Genomic DNA, 18535 nt, shown 5'->3' with positions numbered 1-18535 from the left:
TCTACTTTCTAAAAAGAGATCATTTGGGGGGTATTTGTACTTTCCTGACTTGTTAATGTCTCAAGAAATGAGATACACCTGATGTACTGAAGGCCTGATCAGATGTGATCAATTTTCAGTGATTGGCACCATAGTTTGTAGACTCTATAACTTTCAAAGACCAAATAATATACACTAATTTGGGTTATTTTTACCAAAAATATGTAGCAGTATACATTTTGGCCAAAATTTATGAAGAAAAATTACTAATTAGCAAAATTTTATGACAGAAACAAAGAAAAGGGCATTTTTTTCACAAAATTTATGGTCTTTTTATTTATAGCACAAAAAATTAAAAACCCACTAGTGATTAAATACCACCCAAAAAAATCTCGATTTGTGTGAAAAAAAGGACACAAATATCATACGGGTACAGTGTTGCATGACTGAGTAATTGTCATTTAAAGTGTATAGAGCGCTGAAAGCTGAAAGTTGGACTGGGCAGGAAGGGGGTGTAAGTGCACTGTATTGGGGTGGTTAAAGAATAACTCAAATTTTGTTGAGGAAAAAAACATTCCCCTCTGGGTGATCTTTGTACATTGCAAGGATTTTAACATACTTTGTTGCAGATTCCTCCCTAATGTTACTCTGGAAAAATAGCTGTTTGTTGTCCATGGGCAAAGTTAATGTGAATGGGATTGATTTTATAATTATCACTCACTTCCAGGGTTCTAATGAGGAAAGTTGCAGGGTCTGTATCCCTTATAGACGTCATTTCCCTTTGGAAGTATCTCAACAAAAATTACCTATTTGTTGCAGAGGATGCCCAAAAACTGATTTTTATCTTAGTGCAGACTTCTGGGTAAATCAGTAAGCCAATCACACAAGTAGAAAATGACACTATCTGTGTACAGAAGACCTATAGGTTGCTATATTGCATTGAATTTTACAGAAAATTACAGTATTGCAGATTAAAGAGGAAAGGTCATTTAATTTTTAATAACATTTAATTATAATCTGACTTGTGTCGCAGTTGTATATGCTATATTATTCATTTTTAGATTACAGCTAGAGGAACAATGATTTCAATTAAAATAACAGCCACTGCAACAATTCAAAGTATCTTTAAATAGCAAAATGCTTTCAGCCTTGCTCTGGAGATCATCATCATGCAGCGCTGCCCGGGTGCCACACAGCCATGGTAGGAAAAAAGTTTTGGACAGGCCCTGCACCTACTCATGGCAGCCCTGGCCACCCAGAGGCATACAGGCTTTTTGTGCAAAGGAAGCACAGTACCAGGCAGGGACGCCCATTGAAGATCCTCAGAGCAAGGCTCAAGGTAAATATTTGACTACATAGGTTACATTGAGAGGAGGGGGGAAGCTTTTAAGTACTTTGTTAAACATGAAGTGAAGTTTCCCTTTAATCGTGCATGCGTTTTTTGTGAAAATTCTTTGTATCTATGGTAGTAAATCTGTCACAGACATTTACAAAACTATCTCTATTTGCAGTAGCTAATTGAAAAACTGCCTGATTTTAATAGATGAGTGTCTAATCTTGTTGCTAATTTGTTTATGTGCATACGCTGCGCTTTTCTTTTGTTTAGACAGCAACGGAATCAATCGTGCAATGAAGGCAAAAAAAAGGAAGAAAGAAGAGGAAGAGAAACAGAAACAAATTATGGTTAATTTATAGGCCAACAGATCCAATATGTCATGTAGCTCTCCTGACATTCTGCATTGCTAGTGTGAGGCAGTCCAACCTCAGCACCTAACCTACACTGTACCTCCATGAGTGCCACCAGAAGCAGCTGCTTGAGGGGCAGTAAGAGGCAATTGATTATTTTGTTACAAAACATCACATTGTATACTTTTTTTCTCTTGTTTTTTTTTTTTCAACTTTAATAAACGATCACAAAAGGACGATTCATTCAGTTCTCAGTTTGCTGTGATGCAGTGCAACGAATGGAAGAGTGGCGAGTTTGTGCACAGTATGTGTGGTGTGAACAGGACACATAGAAAGCAATTGTTATCTTTGTGCTCTTGCGTTGAGTATGTGTTCATCTATGCAGATCAATGCAACCCAATGGAGGTGGCGTGAAGTCCAATATATTATTATGGTTTGTAGCACTACACTCGTAGGAGTCGCTGAAGTTAGGGATCCCCCACTCCTGTGAAGCCAGGCACACCGAATCTTTACAGGAACACAAAGTCAGAAAACAGTCTGTAGCTTTGTTTTTGTTGTTTTTATAGGGTTAACAACTTGGATGGGGATAGGAGGTTATGGGATGCCCACTTGACTTTAACAAGACCTTCAGGGACAAAATACAGACTTTCAATTTTTCTCCTGCACACGTTTTGCTTCTCTCTTGTACAGCTTCTGTGTGTTCCACTCCTGAAAGAACTGACAGGCTCCTTGTCAGTTCTGTAACAGCCCATTACAGGCAGGAACTCATAGTCGCTTAAAAGCAGACATCTCAAGTCTCCCGGAAGGTGTAGGAGACTCCCGCATTTCTGCGGCAGCTCCCGCACACCCGCAAGCGCCTCCCGATCTCCCGGGAATGATCGGTGCGGCGGGGATCAGCTGTGATCACCGATCTCCTTTGTATATATTTTTAGCTGACAGCCGCTTCTCCTTCTCTCCTTCCCGCAGCTGTCAACTAAAAAGCTATACAGGGAGATCGGTGATCACAGCTGTCCCTCCAGTCGCACCGATCATCCCCAGTTGCTCTGTGTGCTCCTCCCGGGCCCCCTCCATGTCCTTCTCTGCCCCCGTTCTCCTCCGGCCCCCTCCATGTCCTTCCCTGCCCCCGTTCTCCTCCGGCCCCCTCCATGTCCTTCCCTGCCCCCGTTCTCCTCCGGCCCCCTCCATGTCCTTCCCTGCCCCCGTTCTCCTCCGGCCCCCTCCATGTCCTTCTCTGCCCCCGTTCTCCTACGGCCCCCTCCATGTCCTTCTCTGCCCCCTCCATGTCCTTCTCTGCCCCCGTTCTCTTCCGGCCCCCTCCATGTCCTTCTCCGCCCCTGTTCTCCTCCGGCCCCCTCCATGTCCTTCATCGCCAGCTGCTCTGTGTGCTCCTCCCGGGCCCCCTCCATGTCCTTCTCTGCCCCCGTTCTCCTCCGGCCCCCTCCATGTCCTTCTCTGCCCCCGTTCTCCTCCGGCCCCCTCCATGTCCTTCTCTGCCCCCGTTCTCCTCCGGCCCCCTCCATGTCCTTCTCCGCCCCTGTTCTCCTCCGGCCCCCTCCATGTCCTTCTTCGCCCCCGTTCTCCTCCGGCCCCCTCCATGTCCTTCTCCAGCCCCGTTCTCCGGCCCCCTCCATGTCCTTTTCCGCACCCCTCTTGTTCTCCTCCGGCCCCCCTCGTCCCCCGCAGCCGGCTCCCCTCCTATCCTCTCCCGCCGGCTGTGGGGGGAATTAGTTAATGGACACAGCGAGCAAGATCGCTCCTGTGTCCTGTGATAAATGAGCAGAGTAAACTGTGTTTACTCTGCACAGTTTATGAATGGACAGGAGCCTCTGTCTCCTGTTCATTCATCTTTAGTGCTGAGAAAGGGACTGGGAAATTTGTGTCCTCAGTCCCTTTGTCTGTCTCAAAGGGGAGTTGTCAGGGGTCTGTTTAGACCCCTGACATCTCACCAAAGCCCCCCAAAAACTATAAAAAAAAAAATATATGTAAAAAAAATGAAAAAGTGTAAAAAAAAAACAAAACAAAAAAACTACTGACACCACTCTCCCCTGCCCTACCAACACTGTCCACTGCCCCAACCGCCCCCCCCCCCCCCCAAAAAAAAGCAACGTGAAAAAGAAATTAAAAACAAATTAAATTGTAAAAAAAATAAATTATTAAAAATAAAAAAAGACTACTGACACCGTCCACATACCACCCACCCCCACCCCCTTCCCCAGAAGCACTGCGAAAAAATATTAAAAAAGTTATTTAAATAATATTTTGCCGCGGGGGGGGGGGGGGGCGTTGGCGGGCGCCACCTCCCTGAAATGAGTTTGCCACCTCCCTGAAATGAGTTTCTACAGGTTGTGATGTCTGTAAAAATAGCACATGTGGAGTGAAACAGAGTGTAACCTTTGTGGATTTCTGGTCTGTGCAGTCCCCGGCCCAATCAGCATCCACATATCCAACCAGTTTTGGATCCGATTTTGCTGGTAACCATAACTTCATCTGAATTGTTCCTTTGAGGTACTACATTCCAGTCACACTGACAGGGCGCTGAAACCTTCCTGCATAGTATGCCCACTGCTGCGGTTATGTCTGGTCTTGTCACAGTGGCAACATATAGCAGCTAACCGATTACTCTGCGATACATGTCATTGTTGGGTAACAAGTTTTCTGCCTCATTGCTCTTTTGATAGGCTTGTTCCATAGGAGTTTTCACTAGCTTTGCATCTTGCATAGGGAATTATTCCAAGATTTTGGAGATTTTCTGAGATTGGTTGAGAAGATAAGTAAGAAGGCTGGCCTGCATTTGTGGGAGGAGTCTGAGGGGTACTTATCCCTCCTCCTCTACCTGATCCTGCGTTGGCTTGTAGTCAAGGTTACGGCCGACGCACGTCACTTCCGGTTTCCTCACAGTGCGGTGATCCTAAGCAGCAGTGGTGGCGTTTCCTCTCCCGGTGCTCACGCCGGGTACCATCAGGGGACCGTCCACCCACGCATCCGGTGCTCGATCCAGCACCATCGAGGGGGCTGCCCGCTGACTTTTCCCGGTGCTCACGCTGGGGGGGGCGTCCGTTCACCCACTTCTCCCAGGTTATGCCGGTGTTGTGCCGTGATCGGTTTCACTGGGGGGGGGGCCTGTGTCCTCTGGCTCTCAGCTGGGGGCAGAGCTCCTCCCCTCCAGCCGACTGCTCTCCATCTCCTCCTAGTCTCCGCCCCTCCAGGCCTCTGCACTGCAGCTCCTCCTGCTCTCTCACACAAATATACTTTAATTATGTAGAGTATACCTTAGTGACATGATAGAAACTGATGTTTTTTCTCCCGTGCATGCCCCCGCCCCAGTTTCGGAGGGGGGGGTTACTGAGGGCAGTACCAAGATGGGGGGGCTAATTGGTGGGTTAGCTCCACTGCCGTGGTTGGTTCATAGGTTTCCTTGCCCGTGTCCCTGTCGTAGCGTGTTCCTGTCAGAGCGTGTCCCTGTCAGAGTATATCCCTGTCAGAATGTGTCCCTGTCCTAGTATGTTCTGTCACAACGGTTCCGCCTCAGCAGGTTCTGTCACAGCATTTTCAGTTATAGCAGTTCAGTCATAGTATTTTTAGTCGCAGCGTTTTTCAGTCATAGCGTTTTCCGTTTCAGCATTTTTCAGTTATAGCGATTCTGTCATAGCGTGTTCAGTTTCAGCATTTTTCAGTCATAGCAGTTCTGTCTAGCATTTCAGTCACAGCGTTTTCAGTAATAGCGTTTTTAGGTTAGCGGTTCAGGCATAGCATTTTAGTCATAGCGCTTCAGTCATAGCAGTTCTGTCACAGCGTTTCAGTCATAGCGATTCTGTCATAGGGTGTTCAGTCGTAGCGTTTTAGTCAAAGCGTTTCAGTCGTAGCATTTTCAGTCACAGCAGGTGCTGTCATGGGTTCAGTCATAGCTTCCTGTCATAGCGTGTTCTGTTATAGCGTGTCACAGTCATAGCAGGTGCTGTCACAACATGTACAGTCATAGCGTTCCAGTCTAGCGGGTTCAGTCATAGCGGGTGCTGTCCTAGCATGGTCAGTCAGCGTGTCCAGCCTCGGCGTCTTGGTCACAAAGTGTTCAGTCATAGCGTTCCTGCCCAGCGGGTTCTGTCTGAGGGGGGCTGTGTGAGCGTGTCACAGTCACAGCGGGTACTGTTGTAGAGATTCTGTCGGTAGGCGCTGTCATTAGGCGTTCAGTCATAGTGTTCCAGTCACAGCCTGTTCAGTCATAGCCGGTGGTGTTGCAAGCATGTTCCAGTCGCGGCAGGTTCCAGTCACAGTGAGTTCCAGTCGCAGCGGTTCGGTCATGGCATGTTCCTGTGATAGCTGATTGGTCACAGCAGTTCTTGTCAGCGTGGTCTGCGGTCATGTCTCATCGTACCTTCGTTCGGTGTTCCATATGGGCTAAGGTTTCGTTTTTTAAATGATTGTTGACCACAATCTTCTCACCCATATAACATATGTCATATGATTCACGTTCATTTCATTACACCAGTATGACTACTCACCACGGTCTGTATGTACACTAGCCCCGAGTGTTTCAGTTTTACTACCTGTCTCTGCGCTGCAGGTTACTTGGCCTCACTTACCAGGTTCATTCACGTGCTGTGGTCTTGTCATTTCTGGTCATGTCCTCATACTTAGGTAGGCACAGAGGGGTGGTGTTCTCATGTCTGGTTGTCTGTTGTCACTTCCATAGTTTCTGATCCCTTGGGTTGGGCATGCCGCACGTTTCAGAAACAGCTATTCATGTTCATCCCTTCAACCTCACGTGGGGGTTCGGAGCATGGTAGCACTCTTTTATCAAGGAGTTGGTCCATACTTAAGCACACAGCGGAGCGTGGTCACGGGGGTTTTTCCTTTCCCGGCCACAGCCGGGCAAGCGGTTCACTTCAGATTGTTTCCAATTCCATCCCAGCTACTCCCATCCACCGGCATGGTACAGGTTCTGGGCATTATTCTTTAACGCAGATACACGTGGGCTAATATGCTCTCCACAGTCTGTTAGGGTTCCAAGACAGGATGGAGGTGATCAAAGCTCGCTCGGTCAGGGACCGGGTGTCAGCTCTACTCCACCTCCTGTTCTTCCTAAATCCCCTCAGTTCACCGGGCTTGTTAAGCCTTGTGGTTTAAGATGCCTGAGCCCAGCATGTTACTTGTCAGGGGCAGTGTTGGAATCTCCCATTCCCGGTCTTCAGACAGGCCTGCTGGAAGCATTTGTCAGGCCTGCACATGGGCCTCATCGCTATCTTGTCAGATTCTGTTGTCATAGTATCTTGGCGTCAGCGGACAGTCATGCTTTCGTTGCCAGCAAGGTACTGGAGGCAGTGATTTTCTAGGGGTACTTGGTCTGGTGCTTTACCTTCATTCTGTAGGTAGGGGGCCAGACCGCCAGGGTGCCCAGTGGCAAGTTTCCAATATTGTTTGTCACATTTTGACTGCTCTCTATCCTGCGGAAACATTTTTTTTTTTTATCAAGGTACTCGTTTGTGGATTTGTTGATGCAGCACTTGCTACAGTTGGGGGGGGGGGGTGTAGTGGCATCCAAACTGATGTCATCATGCACTTACTTCCATAAGACCTGCCAGTTGGTGGGGCAAGTCGATGGTGCCGATGTCATGTTACCACTGGGCTTACCCTTGGGTCGAAGCAGTCATTGCTTCGAAAACCTGGCGAAGCATTCTTTTGGGTCTTGGGTACCTGCAGGGGGGGCAGGGGTTAATTCATTCAGGTCATGTCCTGTTACATGGAGACCCTGGTTACCGCCCAGGGATCTATAGTCTCTCAGGGTGTGTGCTGGGCCAATGTCCCCTTGACGACCCACAAAGTAGTAGGTTCGGGCCAAATGTCATCGTTATTCTGGGTTTCATTCTCGGTGCATTCTCTTGTTTAGGATAATGCCTGGAGAACTGCTCAGGTACATCAGACCACTCATCTTTTGTCTGACCCCGGCCTGTTTTTAAAAGGGGGGGCTAACACTTTGGGTATGCTGAATCATGCCATGAGACTTATTCCCCAGGATGGAGTCCGGCCCTCCTTCCGCTGTTCAGGACTCAACTTGGTGGTCAGGTCACAAGCAGAGGCTCGACCCGATTATATAGTGTGGGACCAGGTTCTGGATGTGTAGTGTTTTCCAGGTTTAAACGGTGCTTATTACCACAGCATATTGGCCTGATCCAACAATACTATCAAACACATCCATCAGGTATCCAACACTTCAGACCCCTGCAAACTCCTGTCAGGTCCATTTTTCATCCATTTTTGCGGCTTAACCTCTCAAACTTCCCCATACCAGCTTAGACAGGCCAGGGGTTCATGGGAATTTCACGGTGTTACATAAATGGTGTCCATTCGTAGCGTCCGATCTTCTCAGCCATTTCGCAAGGGATCCTCGGGTCAGCCCTCCTTTTCCACTCACGTGTCCTCACGCTACAAGCAGTTCATTCCCAGGTCTGGGTTTCTCGGAAATTGGGCTCAATCCATCAATTACGGGGTATTCATCTGGGTTCTGGGCAGTTGCAGATTCCAAGTAGGGGATCCCTCCTTACCATCTATTCATAGGACGTTGGTGTTTATCCTGTCATAGCTGATATGCCGGATACGTGTACGGAAGCCATCCGGGCGTGTGCTTCCCTGTTAGACAGTTCGTTACCTACCTTTTATCTAGCTTTTCATCTACTTTCGTGTCTTTTTGCCCTCTTTCAGGTGTACTGACCAGCTAGGCCAAGGCACACCTCAGGCCTTGGTAGTTAGGGTATCGCATTTCCAAGTGAAAACTCTGACTACAAGTAAGAAGGCTGGCCATATGCCAGCCTGCATTTGTGGGAGGAGTCTGAGGGGTACTTGTCCCTCCTCCTCTGCCTGATCCTGCGTCAGCTCGTAGTCAAGGTTCCCCCAAATTTTCAAATTTACTCATACACATACTTTCTTCATATTCATACATTCAGGGTATACCTTCTCTGCTTTACTTCTTGAAAATGCCTCTCTGGTAAGTAATGTGAATGAGGGGTTAAAAACCTCAGAAACTGCGCAAAGTGGAAGGATAATTAGTGCAACTAGAATAATTAAACAGGTGAAAGTTGGTAAGGAGCAGTACGTTGTAGAAAAGAAAAATGGATAAGTAAAAATCAATACTAAATTGATTAAACCGTGCTCCTTCAGTGCAAACATGCAAAAGTGGTTTCAACTGAGCACCAATATGATAATATATAATATAATCTGATAAGTACTTTGTTTGCTTTCTCATTCCACATCCTTGCAGATTGCTTAAGGCCACAGATGCTCTTCTGAAGTTTACACACAAGGTTATCTCCTTGCTCAAACCCTGGTAGTTGCTCCATGTAGAGGTCTTCCTTAATGTCTCCACATAGGAGAGCAGTTTTAACGTCTAGGTGTTTCACTTGCATGCCCTTCCCGGCTGCAACGCTAAATAGCACTCTGATGGTGGAGTGTTTTATGACGGGAGCGAATGTTTCATCGTAATCCTCACCAAATTTCTGGAGTAACCCTTGGCAACTAGTCTGGCTTTGTATTTGTGGATATTCCCTTCTGCGTCTGAAGGAGCTCTTTGAGTGTCCAGGTTTTATTTTCTTGAAGTGACTTTAATTCTTCTTCTGCTGCTTTTCTCCATTTATTCGCTTCATGCTTTGGTAGTTTTTCTATGTCTTCCCAGGATGTTGGTTCAAGTATGCTGTGTGTTTTGACAGTGTATGACAGCTTGCGGGGTGGTATCCCCTTTGTAGTCCAAGTGGATCTTCTGACTTCAGGCAGTTCAGCAGGATCTGGTGGGGAACTTGATTTAGGCCATGCAAGTTCCACCTCTTGTTCTGACTCCTGCAAAGGTTTGCTTTGGATGACCTTTTCTTCTGATTTGCTTGACATATTCACTTCACAGCTTTCAGGGATCGGTGATGGGCTCTCATCAAAATAAACACTATGGCTTATTGACACGTTGTCAGTCTTTGGTGTAGGATTCTGTAACCTTTATTTTGCTCACTGTAGCCTACTAGAATGACCTCTATGGCTCTGTTCTCCAGCTTGGATCGCTTTTCACTTGGAATATAGGCATATGTTTTTACATCCAAACACTCTGATGTGCCCTATGCTAGGCTTTGATCCATGCCACATTTCGATTGGAGTATGTGTAATGGCTCCTGAGGGTAGGTAGGTTGCAGTCATGACTGCTTCTCCCCATTACTTGTAAGATAGGTGGCATCCGACAACATGCATCTGGCCATTTCTATAAGAATGCGATTTTTCCTTTCTGCTACACCATTTTGTTCAGGAGTGTATGGTGCGGTTGTCTGGTGCACTATTCCTTGTCTCTTCAGATATGAGGCCACTTCTTTGCTTATGTATTCTCCCCCATTGTCAGTGCGTATTATTACTGGTTTGCGTTGGAATTTGTTGCTTGACATGGCAACGAACTCTTGAAGTTTCTCTAATGTTTCATCCTTGTGTTTCATCGGATAAGTGGTTGTGTACCTGGAATAATCATCAATGAAAGTCAGTAGATATCTGTTCCCACCTGACGTGGGAGTTTTCATTGGACCACATACTTCACTATGTATGAGCTGCAGGGGGTGGGTAGTTTTTCTTTGAGATGCCTGTGCCAGTGGAGCATGTGTGGCTTTTGCTTCAATGCAGCACTTGCATTTCATGAGCACTTTGCAAGGTTCTATTGTCAAATATTCTGATAAGCCTCTCTTTATAATGTCCTGTACAGTTTCTGGACTTCTGTGCCCCAGCCGCCTGTGCCATAAGTGAATAAGTTTGCTGTGTAGGTCATTAGAGACTATATTGGCTTGCTGGTCTGTGGTGATGAGTTTGTATAGGTGATCATCCAGTTTTCCTTTTGGGAGGAATCGCTTATTATTGTGAATTGTGCATTCATCACCCTGAAATTTAACTGTGAGTCCGTTGTTTGCAAGACTTTTCACTGATAGAAGGCTGCCTTCTAGTTCTGGAACATACAGTACTTTCTTTACAGTGATACTCTGCTTGCATTGTGGTGTAATGCAGTTCAGGAAGCCTTGGCCTCTACCTTCTGATGTGATGCTTTTCCCGTTTGCTAGGAAAACATTGCCATTTGCACTGTGATTAAGCTTGTGAAGAAGGTCTCATCGCTAGTCATGCAGCTTGTTGCACACGAGTCTATGCACCAGCACGTGGCTTTGTGTTACTTTAAAGGTGCCACTCCATGAAATGTCTTCAGTTTCCTTTGTGATTGCTTTGACTCTTTTGTGGATAACTCTAGCTTTTCGCTGCTCGGCTTTCCAGATAGAACAGTCCTTTTTTAAGTGACCGGTCTTCTTACAGCGAAAACAGGCTCTGCTCTTTTTGTTGTACTTTATACCTTTGTCCATCTTAAGAGCTTTGTCATCATGATGCATATTTTCTTTCCTTCTGTCATATTCATTGATTTAGTTTCCCTGACATATTCTAGTGACAGGTCCTGCTGGGGTCTGGTTTCTTTTGTCTTTTTATTGTTTTCAAAAACACATAGTTATACAAACCAACAGTAAGGACCACCCACCACAATATCAATACCACGCTTTAACGCTGACACCCCCAATGCCCCAGTGTGAAAGTGCCCTAAGTCATAAGTATGAACATTGCCTGTGAAGCTTGTCAACCAAACCTACACCACTCCCTTAACCCCTCATTACATATTCAACCAAAACATAGGGATCCATGCAAAAAAAAAACACCCACACTGTCCAGGAGATATGAGATACGAAACCTACCATATATTTAGCACAGAAGGACTATTTACCCGCTCCTTCAAAGGCAATGAGGTGCATATCGTAACAGCTTATATGACAGAAAAGATAACTTTAAACAAGGGTGAAAATGTATCTGTTACAGTGAGAGGTGAAGCCACCCCCCCCCGACCTTATCAAATTTAAGAAGCGCCCCCCTGTTCATCTATGTGGCTTTGTAAAAGGGTAGAGTCTTATTCACTGAAGCTTTCCAGGACTCTACAAATGGGGGTGTGGTGCTCTTCAAAACAAAACTAGGCATTTCCTAGCTTGATGGGCCAAATCATCTACCAACCCAAGCATACAATGTCTTATAGAGGGATTTAAAGAGATAGTGGTCACCTCCTGCACACACATCAAAATATCCCTCCAATATTTCTGTATAACTGGACAAACCCAGAAGATATGCATGAAGTCAGAACAACGCCAGCAAGAAGAGGTGACTGAGCCAAAAATTCTAGCTATCTTTGCTGAGGTCATGTATATACAATGCAGAAATTTGTAGTGGATCAACTGCTCACGGGCTAAAATTAGCCTGGTAAAGGGTGCATCCCTGATATCCTCCCAGTCTTCTGTGTCCAAATCAGGGACCACCAACTCCCACTTAGATTTACACACAGTTAAAAGCCGATTAGTCTCGGAGAAGAGAAATTTATAGATGGTGGATAAGGGTTTTTTAAGGTCATCGTCCCTCAACATGGATTTGATAGCAGACTCAGAGAAAGAAGCTCTGACATGTTTAAATTGCACTTGTTGGGTCTGGTTTCTAAAGCTTTAATAAGAGCAGTATATGTCTCTGAAAGGCTGCAGAGGAGCAGGGCAACAATATGGTTATATGAGATGTCCTCTCTGATGGCACGTAGCTGCTCTATGATCTCTAGCATAGCTTTCATGTAGTCACTCATTTGATGGCCTTCTTCTAGTCTCATCTTGTATAACTTTTGTAGCAAAAACAGTTTGCTGTTTAGACTTGAACGCTTATGCAGCTTTTGTAATGAAGTCCACATACCTTTGTCCATTTTCTCTGTTCTTATGTGGATAAGCTAGTCCATCTTCCACTAGCAAACTTATAATTGCTTTAGCCTGCCTATATCTTCTGTCCCATTCCTCCGTGTCTCTGTTTGTGGATCTACCTGTATTTAGCACTTGCCACAAGTCATCCTTGCTTAGAAACATTTCTAGTTTAAACTTCCAAAGCTGGTAATTGGCATTGTTCAGCTTTGCAATTGCAAACTTCACATCTGAACCACATGTTCAGATGTGGTTGCATACAGTACTCACAGACTTCTCTGTACTCACCGAGTATTCTTTCCAGTGCCTCTGGGTGCTGCTGGGTTTGCTGGGTGACTGGGATATCCTCTCCAATGCCAGGGTGCCTGGGACCCATAAGCTATTAGCAGATTATTAAATCACGCATTGGAAGATTGTTGTATGCAGAGAATACTTTACTTTTATGGAGGATTAGCAATGCATGTCTTACAGGAAACCGGACAATACAAGTACATACACTTAACAACTCTAAAAATTAACTGTACATGCAATGAGGTGTTCAGCAAGGTAACAAAATAAAACATTTTACTAACAACTTAACTTGGATACAAACCAAGTATTTCATGTTTTACTTTTTGTGTACTTATCTTTTTCAGAAGTCTTCGGGCCAGTCAAATGACAGGCAGGGTCTTCTTTTGGATGTTTATTGCTTTGTGCCCATTAGGGAGATTTCCCTCTACTCCTTTTCTAGTGACATTCTTTTCCAGGGTGTCACCAGGACAAAAAGTAAGCCTAAATCTGCCCAGGAAGAACACAGATAACAAAAAACACCTGACAAAGGTTCTAACCCTTTCTATGGCCGGATTAACATAGGGGCTATTGGAGCTGCAACTCCAGGCCCATTTGCCCAATAAAATAAATAAAAAAATAAAATCACAACCCCCCCCCCCCGCCAAAAAAAACCAATCGAGTTTCAAGGGTCATAGAGACCCCAGCCGAAGACCTGGTCAAAATTTGGGGCTCCTAGGACCTATGGTTCCGGAGATAAGGGGCTCCTTGCGCAGCCTGTCAGAAGCTACATACAGAGCGGCCAGTTTAAATACAAGCTGGCACATTCTATTTGCAGCAGACTGAGAGGATGAGCTCACAGTGCCTCTCACTTCTTGTCAGAGGCACTGAGCTCAATGGACAGCTTGGAACCTTGGACCAGTGGTAAAGTACCATTGGCCCCAGCTGTCCAATAAAAATGCTGCAGTGGAGGCTGTCCTCTCACTGCAGTGTCATAGAAGGGGGCATGTGTCTAAAAGAAACATGCTCCCTTCCAGCCCAGCCCTCTTAATTAGAAGGAAAAAACATGGGTTTATGGGTATAAGATTTACCCATAATCCCATGTTTTTCTCACACAGGTAAGAGGGAGAATGAGAATCTTCTGCTGCTGAAAAGGTACAAGCTAAATAATTTATTATTATGCTATATGTTATAAGATAATAGTTTATTATTTATCTATTTACTGTGAAATTACTCGTTTGAAATTATAACTTCAAACTTCAGTAATTTCTCCATTAAGCCACCTGCTTGAGTACAGTTTTTGAAAATATAGTAAATTAACATAAAAACGATATATAATAATTATTTGTATATTACTTATGGTAATTAATCCCTTGCCGCCCAGGCCAATTCTGACACTTCTCTCCTACGTGTAAAAATCATAATTTTTTTTTTGCAAGAAAATTATGGGTACTCAGAACCCCCAAACATTATATATATTGTTTTAGCAGACACCCTAGGGAATAAAATGGCGGTTGTTGTAACTTTTTATGTTACATGGTATGTGCGCAGCAATTTTTCAAACTTTTCTTGGGAAAGAAACTGCTTCATGAATAAAAAAAAAAAACACTAAAGTTAGCCCAATTTTTTTGTTTAAGGTGAATGATGATGTTACGCCAAGTAAATAGATACCTAACATGTCACACTTTACAATTGCGCACATTTGTGGAATAGCGCCAAACTTCAGTACTTAAAAATCCCCATAGGTGACGCTTTAAACATTTTTAGAGGTTACATGTTTAGCGTTACAGAGGAGATCTAGTGCTAGAATTATTGCTCTCGCTCTAACGTTCGCGGCGTATGTAACCTGTGTGTATCTGGCTCTGATACTAGCCAGTGCCTCACCAGCCACTGACCTCACCGCACGTCCCTGACCCAAATCTTAAAAATACATTTGGACAGGGCTATACAAATGCCATAGCTGTGATGCTTTACTTCACAGCTGCAACTTTTTTTTTTTTGTAATTTCTTTAGTTGCAGCATCTTTAACTCAACCTGCAGAGTTTGAGGGGCAGCACCTCCTGTCAAACTTGCCTATTAATTTCAATGAAGCCACTCTGCAACTGCAAGCCAAACTCGCTCGCAGTAGCAGCATAGTCCAACAATGTAACGCCTGCTGCTATACCACTTTTTGAAAAGCAATCCACCACAGATCACTTTTCACAGGTCAGTAAGCATTACCACAAATGTGAAAGAAACTTGAAACACAACACATGACCATTTCCCAACCTGCAGATGACAGACCCTACTCCAAAAGATATCACTCCCAGTTACTCCCCCCACCCGCTGATTGCTATCCCTCCATGACCACCTCACACCCCCCTGCTGACAGACCTCTCTTCCCAGCCTGTCCCCACACACCTTCTCACATGCAGACCTGTGGATGGGAGAATCACTCCCGCAGTGTTATTGTGTTCTGCCAGTGGGGAGCCTTCCCTACCCACAGAATACAATGATTAGTGTTGCTAACGATAGCTGGCAGCACTGATTGTTTTGGGAAAAACCTGACAGGCTGGTTGTACTTAAGTCGATTAATAGATTGACTTGTGTACAACCAGCTAGCCCATACATAGATCGACTATGGCTGGTCTCTGCTTAATTGGCTTAATTTCAATCCATGTGTGGCCCGCTTAACCACTACAGAATCCCTAAACATCCTTCCACAAACCTTTACTGTTTTCCTTCCCAGATTACTTCATCCTCCTCACCTGTACATAGTGCCCGCTGTCATACCCTCCACACTCCTCTCCTGTACATACTGCCCTCTGTCATACCCCCACACTCCTCTCCTGTACATCCTGCCCACTGCCATACCCTCCACACTTATCTCCTGTACATACTGCCCTCTGTCATACCCTCCACATTCCTCTCCTGTACATACTGCCCTCTGCCATACCCTCCACACTTATCTCCTGTACATACTACTCACTGTCATACCCTCCACACTCCTCTCCTTTACATACTGCCCTCTGACATACCCTCCACACTTATCTCCTGTACATACTACTCACTGTCATACCCTCCACACTCCTCTCCTGTACATACTGCCCTCTGACATACCCTCCACACTTATCTCCTGCACGTACTGCTCAATGTAATACCCTCCACACTCCTCTCCTGTACATACTGCCCACTGCCATACCCTCCACACTTATCTCCTGCACATACTGCTCGCTGACATACCCTCCACACTCCTTTCCTGTACATACTGCCCTCTGTCATACCCTCCACACTTCTCTCCTGTACATAGTGCCCACTGTCATACCCTCCACACTTCTCTCCTGTACATAGTGCCCACTGTCATACCCTCCCACATTCTTCTCCTGTGTATACTACCCACTGTCATACACTTCTCTCCTGTACATATTGCTCACTGTCATACCCCCACACTCCTCTCCTGTACATACTGCCCTCTGTCATACCCTCCACACTTCAAGTAAAGGAAATCTTCTCAGTCCTCATATTTGTTCTGCCAAATATTAGTACTCATTTAATTTTGTGATCACTATTGTGATGTATAGCGGAACCACTGGTAAAAAAAATATGTCCCTGAAAATATTTTTGAAATGTTGGCAACTATGCACTTGGGCATTGCCCATGGGCCACTGGGTCAGTAGGGGGCCCCATGAGAGGCTCCCAGGATCCTGTGATATTAAAGCGGTAGTAAACTTCACTAACATTACTACTTTTTAGAGGCCCTGAGGTAGGTTATGCCATAATGTACAAGTATGCACAGCATATTAGCGCTTAAGGGTACACTTATCTGTCAGACTGAGCTCTCCAGTGCTTCGCTGTGATCATTCCGGCCGGTGATCAATCTGGCGGGTCCTGGGTGCTTCAATCTTCACCCGGTCTTCCTTCTGGGTTCTGTGCCTTCGGTCACTTGCCTTGGCCGAGCTGCATTGATGTCACTCCCACGCATGCTCATGCGCATCCTCTCTCTCTAATCCTCCCTCTCTCTCATCCTCCCTCCTTTACCCCTCAGCCCTCTCTCATCCCCTTTCTCTCTCTCTCATCCTCCCTCTCTCTATTTAATTTAATTTGTTATAACAAAAAATTGTTTGCATTTTTATTTATTTATTTATTTATTTCATAAAAAGCCCCACCAAAATCCTCAGCACCAGGCCCACAATGTTCTTAATATGGCCCTGACCCTTCCCCTATTCTATTAGTGGAAGTGAAATCACAAAAAATTATTTAACCGCACGCTCTCCTTCATAAGTACACAATTTCTAAAAATGCAGATCTCAGATTAGATTTAGTCTCAGACGAGCAGCAGCTTGTAGCAGCCCATCATACTGTTATTACTTAAATCAGTTCTCTGAGTACAGGACTTTTCCAGTACTGGTAAGCTGCAACACAACCACAACATTACACTCATCTGGATACAAGATGTTGTTTAAGAGGGCAAAGGGAATACTAGAAATATTTTAGATTTTACTTCAGTGAACAAATTTGTCTGCAAAGCACAGGTTCTTAAACCCTACCAGATGTTCCTTTAAGCATTTTGGGTGTCGTGGAAATTTCATTTACTTTCATGGGCCCGCCAGGATAATCAAACAGGACATACCACACTAGAATACATGCCCTGCAGAGAAGATTATCATGCAACAGGTGCAAAAGGGAAAAAAAAAGAAGTATTATTAGAGTGTATGTCAGAGCACAAAAAATGTCCCCATATTTTATCCTTTGACACAATCTGTGCACTGTGGTGCTTAAACCCGTAAGTGTCTTGTGCTACGCTACCATGGGTGTCATTTAAGATGAGTGGAATGATGTGCACTATAAATAAAGTTGACAAAAAAAACAGATAAATGGAACTAGCAGCTGCCCGCACTCTAAACCATTCCGGTTTGGTGTGTGGGCAGTATGAATGGGCTAGTTCTTAGGGCTAGTTTACACCACAATCCCAGTGATCAGTGTGAGTTTCCATGTGTGCATTTAAAGGCATTTGTAATGTAGTGTGTTTTTTTATTCCTTTTATTTATTTTTTTTACTTTTTCCTCTCCTTCGTGTTTATGTGCATTCGAACTCCACGCCGTGGCCCCCTGTGACGTCACCGTCTCATCATGCCCAGGGTGGTGAGGTCACAAGGGGTCGTGGCCTCCGGATGTCGTAATCCAATTGCCACGCTCCATTGTTATTTAAGCAGTGCAGGACATCGGCACCGACAGATGAGCGGGGGAAGAAGCAGAGAAGAAGAAGATTTTTCATTAAAGACTTGTCAAAAACTGTCTACTGTATTTTTTAACACTATACTACTTTTTTTTTTAGTGAATGGGTAGTGTACAATGTACCCCATACTCATTCACATGGGGGGGGGCGGGATCTGGGGTCCCCCTTGTTAAAGGGAGCTTCTAGATCCCGATAAACCCCCCGTCCGCAAATGCCGACAACCACCGGGAAAGGGTTGTTGGGAAGAGGCCCTTGTCCCCATCAACATGGGGACATGGTGCTTTGGGAGGGGGGCGCAGAGCCCCCCCTGCCCCAAAGCACCCATCCCCCCCATGCTGGCCTGGTATGGTTCAGGAGGGGTGGGGCGCTCGCTCGTCCCCTCCCTTTCCTGACCTGCCGGGTTGCATGCTCAGATAAGGGTCTGGTATGGATTTTGGGGGGACCCCCACGCCATTTAAAAAAAAAAATTTGGCATGGGGGTCCCCCCGAATCCATACTAGACCCATGGGCCCGGTATGGACCTGGGGGGGGGACCCCACGCTGTTTTTTTTCACGATTTTTTTTTTTAGTCTGCATTTTTTTTTTTACATTAAGCGGGAAGCCAGCTGACAGCTGATAACTCGTCG

General features: G+C 45.3%; 1 long non-coding RNA gene across 1 annotated transcript; it reads left to right on the top strand.

Annotated features, from left to right (window-relative positions):
- Positions 1-1017: 1017 nt before the first annotated feature.
- LOC141141563 (uncharacterized) lies at positions 1018-1887 on the top strand. Its single transcript, XR_012244133.1, has 2 exons — positions 1018-1318; positions 1586-1887. It is a non-coding gene; the product is annotated as an uncharacterized lncRNA (long non-coding RNA).
- Positions 1888-18535: the final 16648 nt, after the last annotated feature.

Source organism: Aquarana catesbeiana, linkage group LG04 (assembly GCF_042186555.1).
Source record: "Aquarana catesbeiana isolate 2022-GZ linkage group LG04, ASM4218655v1, whole genome shotgun sequence".
In the NCBI taxonomy this organism is placed as follows: Eukaryota; Metazoa; Chordata; class Amphibia; order Anura; family Ranidae; genus Aquarana; species Aquarana catesbeiana.
Note: the sequence above shows the minus strand (reverse complement) of the source record. Positions and strands in the feature narration are given on the sequence as shown.